Raw genomic sequence first — 14,142 nt, 5'->3', positions numbered from 1 at the left:
GAACTCAGAGGGCTTCCATAGCCTTGGAAACTCATGACTGGAGCATAGGGAGATTACTGATGCCATAGACAGGAGTGTCAATTGGTAAAGTCAACAACAGGAGTCACTGTGCACTTACTCCTCATGTAGGATCTCTGTCCTTAATGTGCTGTACATTGAGATTTAATGCTATAACGAGTACTCAAACAATATATTTCACTTTGTGTTTCTATGGGGGTGCAAACTGTTGAAATCCTTACTTAATGCATAGTAAATTGATCCTCTGTAAAAAAAAAAAAAAAAAAAAAAAAAGAAATTATCAATTCCCAACTTGACTCTCACTGGGATTAAACATGACAATAGGTCTGATCTGATTTCATCATCATTTAAAAAAAATCATCTATTATTTTTCACTTTATGTTTCTGTGTGGGAGCAAACTGTTGAAATCCATACTTGATGTATACTAAGCTGATCTTCTGTATATTAAGATAATCAAAAATGAATCTTGATGTGAATGGAAGGGGAGAGGGAGTGGGAAAGGGGAGGGTTGTGGGTGGGAGGGACGGTATGGGGGGGAAGCCATTGTAATCCATAAGTCGTACTTTGGAAATTTATATGCATTAAATAAAAGTTTAAAAAAAATAAAGGAAATAATTAAACGTGCAAAGCTCTTATTGTTCCAAGCCCTTGCACTGCCAATAATTTCCTTTGTTTTCTTTCCTTGTTTAAAGAGTACCTAAAATAGCTAAAAATATGGAATATGTAAATAATAAAATGATGTTCATAAAAAAGGAATAATATAGATTATTTTGCTTTTTAACAAATAAAATGCCACCAAAAAGCCAAAAAAGAAAAACAAACAAAAAGGTTGGTTGGAGATCAAGTCTAAAGTTTTGTACTTGAGTAGGATTCTGTCTGTGGTTGTGTGTTTTACAGATGTGTTAAAAAGAAATAGAAATGGAAGTTATAGTTTAGATACCCCAAAGTCAACTATATGTGACAACAGTAATCAAAATTTAAACCATCTAATTTCATCAAAACTCTTACCCTGAACAAAACAGTTAGCTTATCTGCATTATTTAATGAAAGTAAACCAGTGAGCAATGGAAAAATTAGCTTCACAGTTCTGTTTGCCTTAAAATATAACATATGATAGTCAATCATGAAAAAGATCAAAATACTTTTTCCTTTATACTCTATGAATTGTGCTGTAATTGCTGTAGATTAAGATTTATTGCTATTTTTCATTTTCAGGATTCCCAGTTCTCAAATTTTTCTTTTGTATTCCTAACAAACTCTTGAAATTCTGATTTAAATCAATTTTGTTTTTGACAGATTGTAATAGGCAGTTTGTTCTATTCATACATTTGTACTCATGAATGATGAGCATAGAATTAAAAGATTTTTCTTGGTTTTATATTATTCTTTGTTGAGGATTTGGGGTTAAGAAAAAGTGAGGATTAGGAGTCACCAGGGAAGACTTATTAGAAACAGAAACAGAAGAATAAACACAAAGAGAAAACTAAAAAGAAAATATGAAAGATATATAACTCTGGACGTTGGCGGGAAATACAGTGTTTTGTATATTATTTAAAAAGTAAAATAGGGGTTTTTATGGCATACTTGGCTCAGTCCTGGCTGCTCAGCTTCTAATCCAGCTAATATGCCTGGTAAGGCAGCAGATGATAGCCTAAGTACCTTGGCCCCTGCCTCCCATGTGGGAGACCTGGATAGAGTTCCTGGCTTTGGCCTGGCCTATCCCTAGCTATTGTGGCCTTCTGGGGAGTGAACAAGCAGAGGCAAGATCTCTGTCTCTCTCTGTCACTCTGCCTTTCAAATAAAATAAATAAATCTTTTAACAATATGTAACAAGGGAAAAGCAACTGAATAGACAGAGAAAGACTGAACATTTAGTAAGTTCTTTGGTTAACGTGGTTCAAGAAGGCCACAATCAAAATAAGCTGTATTTTGAACTGCTCATGCTAAATTTCAGTTTTTTTTTTAAAAAAAGACCTTTTATATACTGAAATGAACTTTATGTTCATTTAAACTTACAACTATATTTTTGAAAAAAATGATATTCTAGACATCTTAAAAGTTTTCAAAAAAATGACTAGAAGTCAACTTGAAACCATGTAATTATAAATCAGAAGGCGAAGCTGAAGAAGAATAAAGATAATGGGAGCTAACCTAAATGAGTGATTCTGAGGGCCAGTCCCTGCCTTGATGTATTGCTATGGAAGTCTCCTAAGAAGCCCTGACGTGCTCATTTTAGGAAGGAGAAACTGAGATTCTAACTTATTCAGGATTGGAGCTATTGGAACTGCAGAGCTCCATGCCCTGTCATTTTACACCCTCTGTGGGTCTCCCGTTTACTGCTGCTGTGGCCTCTACCTTCTGTAGCAGCCAGCACTGATGACCTCCTCTTGGAAAAATAATCATTCCAAGCTCCCTGAACATCCTATGCTCTCTGGTTCTCTGGCATGCTTTTCCGACTCAATTATTCCCATTTTATTTTCTCAGAAAACACACACACACACACACACACACACACATATCACCTACTTCATCCTTTTCTTGGCTTAGCAGAATGTAAATATCTGCTCCTTATAGAACTCTTTATTAATCCTCCACAGCTCAGTTAAATGTCATCTGCATGTTTCTCCTTAAAGGTGCTTGCCAATTTTGGGGGTGTCTTTCTAAGATCACTGGAGCTGCAAAAGTCCTGACCTCCCCAACATCTTCTGCTTCCCTTTTCTCAATTTTCTAAGTCTCCTAAGAGTGATAATGGAATACGATCAACAGATCTGTTTCATAGCCAAGTACTGTATCTTTTCCCCCACATGATGCTCACCAAAAAGTCATTGGTAAATAGCAGGCCAAAACAAGGTCTACCAAAAGCTTTGTCATGGGACTTAGACAATGGAATCCATCTCTAAAACACATTCTCTCTCAAATCCTTGCTTCTCTCTTTGGAAGGCAACTCATTAAGCTCAGCATAACCTCCAGGATGATTTAATGTAACAGACCAAAAGCTCTATTTGACCAAGTTTATTCAGTTTATCTCACCCTGCCCATTGAACAATGGCAGTTCCTCCTTAGCCCACAAATCTTCTAAACTACAAGATAATCATAGTAGTGAAACTGAGTGCCTTTTTGCACACCATAAGACAGATAGCAAGAGGAAATACCCAAATCCTCCTTAACGCCCACATGCCAGCTTCGAAGAAGTTACAGAAAACGGAACTCCACCTATAATCCCAAAGAAGAATGTTGGGTATTTCCTCTTGAGGGGGGAATGTTAGGTAGGAAGTCAGTTATGAGCTTATGTGTGTGTGACATAAAGGCCTAAAGAGAAGACATCTATGTCCAGCATATGCATCTGCTGACAATGTTTCAGGGGCAGCCCGGTATTCATATTCTGCCCTGCCCCCTTCTACCTGATAACCTGCCAGGTGGAGGTCCCCACCCCTTCTGCCTGACAAATCTTCCACAATCTCCCAGATGCAGCCCAGTATCTGCATTTCAAACACCCTGCTCCCCATTCTCTAGGGGGTCCTGCTCACCCTTCCTCTGAACCCAGGATGGCACCAGCTAGGCTTCCTCCTGTCTGATACCTTCAAGGGAAAATCAGATAGGAGCTTCTTAATATTTACAGCCATAAAATCCTTTGTTTCAGGAGGAGATGTGTGAAGACAAAGACCCATATCCTTAAAAACCCCTGGCCTCAACCGGACTACGCGCTCAGCCCTCTGCCTCTCTGCTGAGCTGCCCGCCTGGTCTGGCCAGGTGTACTCCACTCAACCATGTAACCTCACTCCTTCACCCCCACCCCCAGTCCAAGCGACTGCATTCTTTCCCAGGCTCTGTCTGGAGAGGTGCCCATCCATCCTTACGGATGTCCCTTCCCTAATAAACCTTGCTATTTTACCTCAAAAAAAAAAAAAAAAAAAAAAAAAAAAAAAAAAAAAAGAAAGAAAGAAAGAAAGAAAAAAGAAAAAAAAAAGAAAAAAGAAAAGAAACTGAGTGCCTGTACTGTGTCTCTGATGCAGAAATTAGACACAATAAGGTCCTAGTCTCCCATGATCTCCCAACCTCCCTCCCTTTGCTTAAAGTTTCCTTTCCCTGTTTTTACTAAAATTAATAAATTTGGTGCATGGTACAGCCAGCCTTCCAGAGTCCCTGAATACAAGACTCATGAGGTCCTTTATGCTAACATCTTGATGTCCAATCTTGTCTTGAGAGGTTTCTTTTCTCGGAGCCCCTGAACAAGAAGTAACAACCAGCTGACTGCCTGGAGCCTATTTTGCAATCATCAAAATTCCCCAAAAACATGATATCATCACCCAAATGAGGGACCTGAGCACTGTGCACCAAATAGGGACCTGGACTTGAGCTGAACACATACCTCTCAACACTAACTTCCATCTATGAGAACTTCTATTCATAACCTATCAAGGAGCCCAGAAACTAAGCAATGACTACCCAGCTGTCTCCTCTGTGTTTTGTGATAAATACCTACTTTGTTCTACTACTCCAGTGTTAAGTGATTGGCTTGCTGTGCATCAGGCAAGCAGACTCAGTTTTAAAGGTTCTATAGCAAGTCCTCCAGCCAGTTTTAGGGATGTTCAATAACAGTAACACTTTGATGAGAAATCCCAATGTAACCTGGCGGTTATAGACCCTCAGTAATGTAAAAATTCATGTATTTATATCTAGGTACTTTTTGCACTACATTGTCTTTCTGCATTTCTCTTTCACTATACAAGTGCTATCACCTTCAGAATTTCTAAGAACCATCTCAAGAACTTCTCTACAGTTCAAGGGCTTCACTCTTCTGATATTCTCAGTCAGCATATTTGGGGTAGGCCCCACTGATTTGTCATGTAACTCAGTGATTGTGTTCTTTATGAATTTTTCCTGTGTTTTCAAACTGATATCTTCCAAATTCCCAAAATAATTTATTGGTACCTCTCTGATAGTAATTGTAGTCAACATGAAATACAAAAAAAAAATTGTGTTTTTTTTCTATGTTTTAGTTTCCCAAGTAATCCTTGTGTCCTGTATTACATAGTCATAGCACACTATCAGCATGCTTAATAATAAATACATGAAAAGTAATTTAATATTAAGAATATTGGAATAATTAATATATTTTAGTTGTATTTTACTCTTTAATATGACCTGAAAAATCCCTATTTGAAAATTGATTAAATCAGATGTTTAAAGAAATTAGGCAAATGTTTTGATTTAATGAGGTAGCAATGAAATTTCAGCTAGTATTGTTGTGGGCCTCAGTGTCCCTGGCTAGACTTGTTGCAAGTTCTTCCCTCCATGTGTGAAATAATTGAAAGGTGCAGACATAAAAGTGTATAGGAAAGCAGGATTTATGTAGAGCAAAAACAAACATACACACTAAGAAATGAGTCACCAGGCCAGTATTGTGACATAGTGAGTAAAGCCACCACCTGCAGTGCCTGCAGTCCCATATGGGTGCTGGTTCTATCCTGGCTGCTCCACTTCCAATCCAACTCCTTGCTACAGCCTGGCAAAGCAGTGGAAGATGGCCCAAGTCCTTGGGCCCCTGCACCCACGTGGGAGACCCAGAAAAAGCTCCTGGCTCCTGGCTTCGGATTGGTACAGCTCCAGCCATTGCAGCCAACTGGGGAGTGAACCAGTGGATGGGAGACCTCTGTCTCTCTCTTTTTTTCTCTCTCTCTGCCTCTTCCCTTCTGTAACTCTGCCTTTCAAATAAATAAATAAATCTTTTTTAAAAAATGACAAAATAAACAAAAGAAGTCAGGCAAGTTTGGGAGGGGAGAGGGGAGAGAAAGGATATGAACAAACAGGCAAAATACAGAAAGTTCCCAAACAATGAAAAATCCCACATCAAGGAAAAAGCTCCAAAAAGACAAAGCCCTTAAGCACTTCAACAGGGTCTTCCCTTTATACCATCCAGAGATATAGGGGATGATGTCCATAGTGGAGCCCAATTGAATATTCTTTGCTCTTTTTTGGAAATATTGGAAGTGTCATGGTGTCAGATGCATGATGGGAGTGAGAGTGACATTATAATGACCTAAAGGTCTACAGCCATAATGGATATTTCCAGCTAGCATTGGCTCTACGTAATTCAACATTGTGGAGGGGGCTTGGTGGTGATAGAAGGTGGGCCTGAACAGTACACAGAAAGGGAGGGTGTTATGCACAGAAAGGCAAGAGAGCATAGGTAGTCTACAAAAGGGTACTTTCATGTGGGCCAGGCCAAGCTGTTATTTGAACAGCTGCAGCTGTTCCACAGAGGGTCAGCCAGGGTTGTCAAATAATGGATTTCCTGGAGCTGTCACGTAAAAGTAATGTACATTGTCACATGGGTTGGTGGGGAACTGTCTGACAGTAGGATCCTAAAAAGAAATGAAAGTGTTCTTACAGGAGAAGGAAAGCCTTTAGTAATTAAATACTAATTTTTCATTTTGTACTTGACTAATTATTATATATCTCTCGTTTTGTGATCCTCAAAAATTGTATTTTTAAATTATATAAATATTGAGCACAGATTCTGCTTTTCCAACATTTTTACTGTGCTATAATAATTTAAAAAGCTCCTCTATTGTACCATTAAATAATTCTATAATATCCCTAATGATAAGCATCTGGAATTTTTCTTCTTTATCTATTAGCAAAAACAAAAAGACGAAAAAACCCATTACAGTCTTTATGGAAGGTTTTTAAAATGCTAAGAGCTATTGAAAATAAGGAACCTCATACCTATTTATGATAATGAGTGCTCTGGAATTAATTTTTTTTGGCTTAGTACAGATAAACCTGCATGTCTCTAAACCGTACTCTACATGCCACCTGCTGAGATCTATTGCTGAGAACTCAGAAACTCCATTAGAAGGTGGGGACAGGGTGATTGGTTAACTGTATGGAGATAGGTCATGTTACTCTCAGGAAATAGGGGACAGGATCTGCACTGGAAACAACTTGAATTTTCTTGAGGATCTGTAATATTTTGTAAGAACTTTGTTAATATTTTAAAATGCTATCATCTTTTCAATACAAAAATGAAACTATAATAGATTCTTACAAAATAATCCTTATTTAAATGTGTACACTTACTCAGTTCAGTGAGTTTTTAGCAAAGATATATGCTTATGAAATGACCTGTGATAAAAATTAAGTATTTATATCACTCTCAAATATCCCTGTGTTCCTTTATGGTCAGCACAGCCCCTCAACACTTGGCAAGCACTGATTTGCTCTCTGTCACTATGTATTAGGTTTATTATCTAGTAGGTATACTGTCTATTTCTAGGATTTTAAATGAATGGAATCAACATTACATTTTTGTGTCTCATTTCTTTCACATGTCATAAATGTTTAGGAAATTCATCTACATTATTGGATACACCAATAAATCTCTTTTTTTTCCTCAGTAGTATTCCATTGTATGATGATAGTGCATTTTTTTATCTAATTGCATGTTGTTGGATATTTGGTTTGTTTCCAACTGTTGATTAGAATGTTTTCCAACTATTAGGATTAAACTTGCTATGATCATTCATATACAAACATTCGTGTAGGCATGCATTTTCATTTATCTTGGATAAGCCCATCAAATACAATTGCTGGGTCATATGGTAAGTGTACATTTAACTTTATAGGAGACAGCCGACTGTTTTCCAAAGTGACTTATCATTTTACATTCCACCAGAAATGCATAAGAAGTTTAGCTATTCTATACCAACACTTGACACTGTCACTCTTTTTTTTTTTAATTTTAGCTAATATTCAAAGGGAAAATTCCAAATCACTACAAGGGCTGGACTTCAATCCTCTCTAGTGTTGAGCCAAGGTTTCTGAATTCCCTTATTTCTTTGTCCATTAGTTGATTCAGCCACTAGATATTGGTCATCTCCTTCTTGCCAAGCACTTTTTCCTGCTGTACTCTGTGGGACTTCAATAGTAATCAGGTCAGAAAAGCTGCCCCCTATCCTTGGCACTCCTTCCCAAAACAAGGTAGAAGGACTCATTAGCAAAAGGAAGCAAATCTGGGAATGAGATAACTTTAGATGATATTAAGAAGTGTAAAGGAAATAATGCGATAAAGAGTAATGGGGGGCACAGGAAAGGGGGCATGGTAGATTAAAAATAGTCACGAATTATTTGCAGCAGCTCACATCAAGAGGTAAAACCTATTTCCAACCTTTTAATCTTGGCAAGCTTTGTGACACAGTTTCACCAATAGAATGTCACCAAAGTAACATTGCACCACTTTCAAGTAACACCCCAGGAGTCCTTTAATTTTCTGCTCTCAACTTCTGAATTGCAGGTATTTTGTGAAGGAGTCTCAGTTAGCCTACTGGAAAGGTCATATAGATGAAAACCAAGCCCCTCAGCTAGCCAACTTTCAGGCAGGTGAGTGAGACCATTCCAAAGTCAGTCCCAAAGTGACCTTCCAACTATCCACAAATTCATGAGTGGGCCCAGCTACAAAATATGGAGCAAAGGCAAGCTATTGCAGGAGATCCCTGTGCCTTCTAGCATAATACATTTACAGGTTCTAGGAATTAATAGATAGACCTAAAAGGGCATCATTGTTCAGTCTATTCATCTATGGACCAATGCGTTTATTCCATTGAAGATAGTGTGTCAATGGGCCCATACCCATAAACTTGATCTTACCATGTGTTGGTCATGCAGGAACACCAGCCCTATAGATTGGAATGACCTAATGAACACTTAGTCACACTATTTTTGGCTGAAAACATCTTCAAATAGTGTGACACTTCCCTAAAGGATGTGGCGTATGCTTTGAGCAAACAGTCAAAATATGCTGTTTTTCTAATTGCCAGAATTCACAGATGTGGGAATCAAGAAATAAAAGTATACTCAATGACTAACTTGAATAGGATTGGCCTCTTGTCATTCTAAGTTTAAGCTCTGTTTCTTTCAAAGTCTTAATTCCCAAGGCCGGTTCTGTGGAGTAGCTGGTAAAGCTACCACCTGCATTGCCAGCATCCCATATATGCACAGGTTTGAGTCCTGGCTGCTCCACTTCCAATCCAATAACCTGATAATGGCCTGGGAAAAGCAGCAGATGATGACCCAAGTGCTTGGGCCCCTGCACCTATGTGGGAGACCTGGAGGAAGCTTCTGGCTCTTAGTTTCAGTCTGGCCCAGCCTGGGCCATGGCAGCCCTTTGTGGTGTGAATCAACAGATGGAAGACTCTCTCTCTCTCTCTCTGTGTATGTGTGTGTGCGTGTGTGTGTGTGTGTAACTCTGTCTTCCAAATAAAGTAGAAATCTTCTTTAAAAAAATCAAAATCTTAATCTCCAAGGGAGAAGTTTTCCAACACATGGCATGATGTGTCCATTGATCTGGAATTTAACATTGTCACCTGATCATTTGAGGACTCTCTGTCATTGAAAAGACAATCAAAGCAAGGCGATTGATCTCTATCATTAAGGGAAAGCAAAATGCCACTCAATGGAAGAGTGTGGATTATGTCAAGAACACAGGAGATATTCTGAGGTGACTTTCAGTACATCTACATTCATCAGCAAAACTAATGGAAAACTACAGCAACTAGAAAGGACTATGAAACAATCAGAGTTTTCAGGAAATAAAGTTTGAATTTATCTCCCCTCCCCCAGGTAGATAATGTCCACCAAATGAGATGTTGTTGAGGCAAAAGGGACACAGAATGAGTAGAAAAACAAGGCTACTTACAAATATCCCTGTAGACTATGACCTGTTAACAACTAATTGTAGAAACCATGACTGGCAGTTACACATGATTTCTTCCTAACTTGTTATGTAATATTTGTATTTCAATTATTTCTTCTCCCCTTTTTTGTCTTATTTTATATAAGAAATGGGATAATAGCTAATTTTACAATGTAGTAGTTGAATTACAGAATATCCAGGGTGAGAACATTTCTGTTTTATGAAAGACAGTTTATCATGTTAGGTAAAAGCATCATAGTGTTGTGATCGTTGCTGAGTGAGGTTCTGGTACACGTAGAAGGAAGGTGAATGAACACCATGCAACCAAAGATGGACTCTGTGGCTCATCTGTCTATTCATTGTCAGCTGTATCCCAACGCTTTAGTCCTCTTTTTTTGTATAACTGGCAGAATTTGGAACCAGAAAATTTATTTCCCAAATTTCTCTGATGATAGAGGCAAAAGGGAGATAGAATGAGGGAAGCAAGAGGAAAGTCATTTTATATTCTGCAATTGAGGCACATCAAGTTGTGACTGCAACATTAGCATGAGTGTAATCTGAGTTCCTGCGCAGCTGCACTGGTGTGGGTTCAGCTGTAGAAGCAATGGCAGCAACAGCAGCAGCAGCAGCAGGTCTCTAAGCTCCAGAAGCCCTGCTCAGCTGCAGGCTGCAGTTTCAGCAACAACAGCATCATGTCTTGCGGACAGCAGCTTGGCTCCATTCCAGGTTTAACTTTCTTTTAATTTACTTTCTGAGTAGCACCCTTCTCTCTTTTGTTCTTTCAATGCCTCTAAATGCCATTGTGTCTAATTTCCTGCGTTAGATCTCCCTTTGCATGAAATACTTAGAATGGTCTCTGATATCTGGGCTTGACACTAACTGATATAGTTGTGAGCTTTTGGTTTATATAATAGGTAAGAAAATAATTTTCTAAGGATGCCTATTCTTTCTAGTTACCATTTCCTGCTCTAGATTGGAATATAATTTGGAAAATTGAGTTGACTGTCTCAGCCAGAGAAACTGTGGCATACTGGAAAAACTGTCACATAATTTTAGGCAAGTTAAAATGATCTTTAAGGGTATGTTTCCTTAAAAATGGAATAATGAACTTAAGATTAAAGAAGAAATTAAAATATTATGTAATGTTTAATACACACATTGTTTATGAAATTAGGCAAATGATATAAGAAAAACCTGAAATCAATAGAACAACAGAACAACAGAAGTGAAGCTGTTTGACTGTTATAAGAGTTCGCAGGTTTCTATCTAGACTTCTCTTTTGTCCTGCCCCCCCTTCATCATCTCCCTCCCTCCATTCCCCCTTCCATCCTTCCCTACTCTCTTTCTGTAATCTTTTCGAGCCTTTCCCTGCTCACTCTTCCTTCTATTATGGATTCCCAGAGACAGATAATTCAGGATCTCCCACCCATGGTTAACATCACTGATAGCATAGTTCTCATACCCTGACATCTATATCCACAATAAAAAATAAAAGTAAAAACTGAGTCTGCCAGACATCATAAGCATTTTCCATTGAGCAGTTCTTTGGCATATAAAGAAATAACACAGTTTCCAAAGTCTATAAAAAGAAATTCAGATGATACTTCATTAACTGGTAATTAAAACAGATATTAATACTTAAAAACAAATGTGGAAATCTTTGAAGGAGATGCCTAAGAAGATAAGGGTCCAGGCTGAGGGTGAAGAGTCACAGTCCTTTCTGGAGAAGTTGTTCTGCTGATGGACCCTAGAACAGGAGTATCACTTCTATTCTTCACCCGAGTGAATCAGAATCCTTTAAAAAAGATTTATTTATTTATAAGCCCAAGTGACAGAAAAAGATGGATTAGGAAGGGTTAACAGATGCCTGTAGATGCATCTATGTTTAAAATATTGTAATTTTGGAATGGAAAGATTTCATTCCTCTGCACAACTAAGGCTGATGGAAACATTTGAAGAAATAGAAACTTAGCTTGAGACACACAATCAAATCTCAACGTTCTGCTGGGGACTGAGAAGAAAAGGTTTACTCTCTCTCTCTCTCTCTCTCTCTATATATATATATATATATAAAATTGGGAAAGGACTAGAATACTAGGCACCAAAGAAAAGAGGAGAAAGTACATTGTATTATCATGATAAATTAAATGAGTTATAAATATCTAGGTTCAGAGATACGTACCCTGTGAAAGGTAATTTTATAAGAGAGGTAGAATGGAAAGAAACGTACTTTAAATATTTTTCCAAAGTTGTCTTCAGAAATTCTTCTTAATGCAGGAAGCCTATGCAGGATAGCTCTGTGGAATGGGCATGGCCTTTATCTAAGAAACAAAGGCCTCGGGGACTGTCAGAAACCACTTGCTGCTCGAATAATTGGTTTGGGTTCCTGCCACCCACATGGGAGACTTGGAGTGAGTTCCTAGTTCCTGGATTTGACCTCAGCCCAGTCCCAGCTATTGAGAGCATTTTAGGAGTGAACCAGCTGTTGAGAGTCATCCTCTCTCTCTCTCTCTGCCTCCCTCCATTTCAAATACAAATTTTGAAAATAAACAAATAAGCGACTTTACCCAGGAGAAACATGAATTCTTGCCTCAAATGCAGATAAGGCTTCAAGTAGTTTTAAAGACAGACATGCAAAAAGATAACCAATAACTACAAGGAACCCAAATAACCATAGGAACCCAAACTGAGTTTTAAGTATGTTTTGTTTGTTTGTTTGTTTTACATCTCACTTGCCTGACATGTCATAAACCCTCATAAATTAAGGAAGAAATAACTACATATAAGATAAAGTCCAACAGGGAACGCTACAAAAATGACCAGAGAGGGGCATAGAAATAAATGTTTCATTAGAGTCAAGTCCTATCATCAACCTTGATTTCTCAGATAGGCTTTGGGTCCCAATGACATCACCAACACAGTGTTGGGAAGCTCCAAAGAGGATTTATTAGGTACCCCGTTTCCTTATTCACGAGGCCTACCTACATCAGGTCTCTGTCACAAAGAGCGAGCAGACATGGTGGAGCAAACAGATCTGAAATAAAGCCCAGTTTTTGGCTCTACTTCTCTGTGACACCATCTATGCTGAGACTTAGACCCATGGCTGGATGGAGAACATGCACTGGAGACTGCATTTCTCCACATTCTGTGTAATCAATTAATTGTCCACACCAAGCTTTGGCTCACAGAAATAGTCAAATATTCTTCCAGAAGATCCTTAGAAAGGACAATAGAGCAGAGAACCCAAATAGCTCAAATCTGAGGGTACTTTAAAAAGTTTGTGGAAAATGGAATTTAGAAAAAATGAGTTTACTTTGGTTCCAAAAATTTTGAAATCTGTGCCTAGTTTTTTTGATAATATACATTTTTCAAAAACTTTTGGATGAATCCTTATATTTTGTGGATACATGAAGTTAAACACCTCTTTTAATTTATCTTACTGTATTACAAAATGCCCTTTTAGACAGCTCTTACAGAATAAGAAAATGCAACATAAAATCATGCTTTATGGGTATTCTCTAATGCCTACATCTGGTCCTCTTTCATGAAGATAAAGTGTTGGAATCTCTGAGAGAGGAGATGACCCTTTCCTTCTTGCCTCCCTGGTTCACTGTGATGCAATGATTGAGTCAAAATGAAATAATCTGGGAGGATGTGGAAGAGTCTAGGATACACAGCATGAATCGTCATTTCTTCTATTTTCAGCTAACTTCCCATTATTCTATTAAAGCACCAACAAGGTTCTCCTTGAAATGGCAGTCTTTATTCAAAGAGATGGAATGTACACTGTCCAGAAAAAAGTGGTAATTAGAGTGAGATAAAACTTTACATATCCTTGTTTAACTTAGGAGACTGATTTTTCATGGCTGCCAATGCCAGAGTAATGAAGCCTGAATGAAAATTTGGCAGAAAAAGCAACCATAATGATGGTCTGTGAGTCTCAGACTCTGACGGGATGATTTGCTTCCTTTAATTGAGCAACAGAAAACCTGCACATATATAGCCTGTTAATACATTATTCACAGACTGGATCTCTCCTGCTAAGAAGTGGGGCATGAAGACCTCTTCAGGTGGCTCTGACAGATGGAAGGGAGAAAGGCATTGCTTATGCCTTCCACAACTCTGCATTCCTCTACCATTATGTTTGAGTGCAAAACAGAAAGGAATATCAAGGAATAATATTACCTGAGGACAAAACCTTGGGCCTTCTTTCTAGGCATTTGTAGACTCTAGGGCTTGGGAAATTAAGAAGCACTGTAGAAAATGCAATATGATGCTGTATTCCTTCTAACTTTGCATCACCAAATTTGCTACCAGATAGTAGCTATAAAAGCCCACACCTAGTTCTAATGTATTAAAAAGATCACACTACATAGCTCATTTATCTACAACTTGACAGTATCCTTCCAGAAGGTATTTTAAAATATCT

Source organism: Oryctolagus cuniculus, chromosome 6 (assembly GCF_964237555.1).
Source record: "Oryctolagus cuniculus chromosome 6, mOryCun1.1, whole genome shotgun sequence".
Lineage (NCBI taxonomy): Eukaryota > Metazoa > Chordata > Mammalia > Lagomorpha > Leporidae > Oryctolagus > Oryctolagus cuniculus.
This window is presented reverse-complemented; position numbering follows the sequence as displayed.